This window comes from Gastrolobium bilobum, unplaced genomic scaffold (genome assembly GCF_033153095.1).
Source record: "Gastrolobium bilobum isolate Gb01-03AN ecotype WA unplaced genomic scaffold, APGP_CSIRO_Gbil_v1 utg4610, whole genome shotgun sequence".
Taxonomy (NCBI): Eukaryota; Viridiplantae; Streptophyta; class Magnoliopsida; order Fabales; family Fabaceae; genus Gastrolobium; species Gastrolobium bilobum.
Window position 1 is genome coordinate 194,348 of NW_026896635.1, and position 4,154 is coordinate 198,501.

Below are 4,154 nucleotides of genomic sequence, written 5' to 3' on the forward strand. Positions count from 1 at the left end.
TTATGCATGCGCTCATGGATGAGTATATGGTCCTATATAGATATCTGGGTAGTGCTGAAATCATGTATTGTATAAATTGTTTATCAGGAGACCTTGAGAGTGGGATTTGCAAATTCCCAGTTGTCCGATTTACAGACGGTACTCTGTCCTATTTTCGTCTCCGTTAAGTGACAATTAAACTAGAAGAAGTATGAAGTGTAATATATCATGTGAAATAAGATTAAAGAAAAAGAAAAAATTAGATCGTATTTCCGTAAGTTAAGTCTTCCGCTATTTTTGTTTAGTATCGTATGTATGTTAATTGAACTGGCTCGAGACGGGAATGTTACAACAAGCATCTCGGCACAAGTTCCTCCCGAGGCAAACAATACATTACAATTCAATACCTCAAAATCATTATATGGCACAACTTTATTTTGTCTACCTAATTTTGTCTTCAGGGCTAGCAGCCAGCGGATGAGGTGTTGCTTTTGACTTCAGAGGAGGCTGTAGAGAAATTGCTCTTTACCAGTGAACTATTGTTGGTAGAACTTTAGTCTGTGAACTGGTTGTCAACAAAGGCTTGTAGGGATCTTGGAATTGGAGGCAAAGTCACATCCAAGACCCCCTCAAGGATTAGAATAACCTGACCCATAGATGGCCTATGAGATTCATCATCTTGGACACACCATGAAGCAACTTTTATGGCTCTAGTGACCTCTTCAATGTCAGCATTTCCCTCCAACCCAGGGTCCAAAAGGCTAAGCACAATGTCCTGTTGGTGCAATATGCTTGCAGCCCAGGTAGGAAAGAACTTAACTTGGCCATCTTCAGATGGCTCAGAGTTCCTCCTACCAGATACAAACTCAAAAAGCATCATTCCATAGCTGTAAACATCAGCTTTGGCAGTGATAGCGACTCCTGAAATCAACTCGGGGGCAAGATAACCTCTTGTTCCTCTCATGGTAGTGAGGACCCTGCTGAAGTCTCTTCCAACCAGCTTTGCAAGGCCAAAGTCTGCAACCTTTGGACAGAAATCAGCATCTAGGAGAATGTTTTCCGGCTTCACATCACAGTGTATGATACAATCTCTACACTTCTCGTGGAGATAATTCAATCCCCTAGCTGTTCCCAGAGCAATTTGGTATCTTATTTTCCAATCCAACACATTGGAATTCTTTTCTTGAAAAAGTTTGGAATCCAAGGAACCATTTGGCAAGTAATCATAAACAAGCAGTTTCTTGTCACCTTCGGAACAGAACCCTCGAAGCCTAACAAGGTTGACATGTTGGACTGTCCCAATTGTACTCACTTCTGTTCTGAACTGCTTCTCACCGTGGCTAATGCTTTCGAGCTTCTTCACTGCTATGACACTTGAATCAGGCAACGTTCCTTTGAAGACAGAACCAAAACCTCCTCCTCCCAATTTCTCTGAGAAATTCTTTGTAGCATTTTGCAAATCTCTGTACCCAAATGCCACCAATGAGCCCTCCACAGATGTTCCTGTTCCAACTTGTCTTTTTCTTCGCCTCAGCATGACAAATAGAACAATGACTAAGAGAACAACTAAGCCACCAACCGTACCAGCAACAACACCAATGATTGTCCCCTTATTGCTCTTAGCATGAAACTCAGATGGTGCAAGTTTCAGAAACAAAGTCTCTCCGCTACTATCATCTTGAGCAAGCTGTTGCAGATTCAAAAGATCTTCAATCCAAATTGAACACCCGTTACCATCATAAGCATATGCAGTGCAGGAACAATTGCTCAAGCAAGTTGACTCGCATTCGCCAGCATTCCCTGCTCCCACAGATTCTGCATTTTTAGGCAATGCCATGTTAGGTATTGGTAGGAACCTATCCTTGGCCCCATTAGAGGGATTCGATGTCTGACATTGAAACTTGGTTTTTCTCACACACCCACCTGAGTAATCCTCCAAATCCCAATCAGATTGTGACCTTGGCTCATAGCCAGTTAAACAATTACAATATGGCTCTGAGTTCTCATTGCAGCTCCCAAATGCTCCACAAAGAGCATAAACCTCGCATTGTTGTCTTGGCTGTGACCAGAACAAATTCCAATTCTGAGTATTTTCCAGCCAAGTGAATTGCTTGATCTGCCCCGAGACATCCATCACAAAACGAGATATAATAGAATTGTTATACAATGAATATGTGAAGTAGCTCTCATTCTCGTTCGACTGAAAGCTGAAATTGTAGATATAGTTTAACCTCATTTCAGGAACCAAGTTGAAAATCTGTCCATTCCAACTACCACTTGTCCAATACTCTTGAGATTTATTCCAAAGAATCAGATATGAATCGGTTCCTTTGGGATCTAGTTCCAGCGAAAATAGGCCTGTTGCAGGACTATCACTGTTCTTCCAGGAAGTGAGATATTGAGGCTTATTTGTTCTTTTATCCAATCTTAGTTTGCCACCTGGAAGAAATGTATTTGTTGGATGATCAAAACTCTGCCACAGTGCATCTGATTCTGATGCATTAGGCTTATCACTTAATATAAGATTCCCAGTACCTAGAAGGGTAGCTACTACAAAACCTGAGCTAGGAGAACTCAAATTTGTTGACCAAACTAGATTTTGAGACTGGTCCAAAATAACTAAATTACCACGCGATATTGTTAACATGGCAGAATTCTTATCAGAAACTGCGTTATCTCTATTTGCTACCCAAACATATGTTCTTACAGATACCTTTTTGTACCACATGCCTATGTAGTAGTTAGAGGAATTACCTTGATTGAAGAAACCCAATTCAAAGTTCCCATCTGTTGAGACAAGAGTTTGATCACCGGAAAGAGATTGATTTGCTGAGATGCTGGTCAAAGCAGCAAGGGATGTGTAGGTGTGAAAAAAGAAGCAGATTATGAGGAGAGAAAGCCATAAACATGGTTTCTTCTTCATGTTTTCCATGGCTTGGCTCCACTATGCAACTTCCTTAGAGAAGCTTGATATTATGTGTTTGTTGGGGTGAAGAATGAGAGAGAAGGAATGGAAGAACAGGTCAGAGCTATGACCTGGTCGTGTCTGAATAACGATGTTAATGGCTTCTGTTTTCGTTTTTGTTCTATTCTGATTATCAAAGTCAACAAAGAGTTTTGGAATTGACTATGGGGCTCTTTAGCCCGAAAATGTAGCATTGTAGCAAAGGTTATGCCGTGAACTTTGGTGCATATATATATATATATATATATATATATATATATGGGATTGTAGTTTGTCCTTTAACATGACACCATCAAATTTCTTACACACTTAATATTTTGTGGGACCCATACTTTTTAAAACAAAAAAAAATTAAAAAAGTTAAGGCATGCAAAACGAATTTCTATAATATTACACAATCACTTTCTTACAACATAACTCTTATAAAAATCTATATATATGGGGTAGAATATTCTTACACCGGTGTAAGAGTTAGAAGTCTTACACTCAATCTTGACCATTGATCCACTTGTATCTAATGGTTCACATTACTAAAAAGTTTGAGCCCTTAGATATAAATGGGATCAATAGACAAGATTGAGAGTGTAACTTACACTGGTGTAAAATGATCCTGACCCTATATATATATATATATCATTCTATTGTTAACACGTTTCTCTCCATCTACAATTTATTATATGGGACCATTTGACCGTAATGTACTTATGTACGCACATTTTGAATTTATTATTTTTCTCTCATTAATAGATGAATTCTTTGCTTCGTGACAACATAGATTTGACGAAACTTGGCAAATGACTAGTAGAGGTGATGTATTTCATTTGTTAAAAATAAAAATGAAAAATAATTAATTTGCAATAGCGTCGTTGCTTTTGGTTCATTTCATGACGATTCGACAAACACTGTAGTGGTCTAGTCCAACAATTCGCTCATAAGTCAAATAACGATATTTTCATTTATTTATTTTTGTTCACTATCAATATCCCGTTTCATATGAAATGAATCATGATCAATACACGACTTCGATGAATCATGATCACGTAAGCATGACACGCAGATCATCCAAAGCTAAGATAAGGTCAATGGGAAAGGGAATGGCTCTTCTATTATGTTTGGATGTTCGCCTTCGCTCTGTAGATATTTCTGCAGCAAGGATAAACTCCATAGTTTTCAAGAGTTGAAAAGCGTCCTATTGTATTATTTTATTTTA

The 4,154-nt window shown here is 38.5% G+C and overlaps 1 pseudogene; it reads right to left on the reverse strand.

Annotated features, from left to right (window-relative positions):
- Positions 1-253: 253 nt before the first annotated feature.
- LOC133301174 (G-type lectin S-receptor-like serine/threonine-protein kinase At2g19130) lies at positions 254-3,082 on the reverse strand (annotated as a pseudogene).
- Between the last annotated feature and the right edge of the window lie 1,072 nt (positions 3,083-4,154).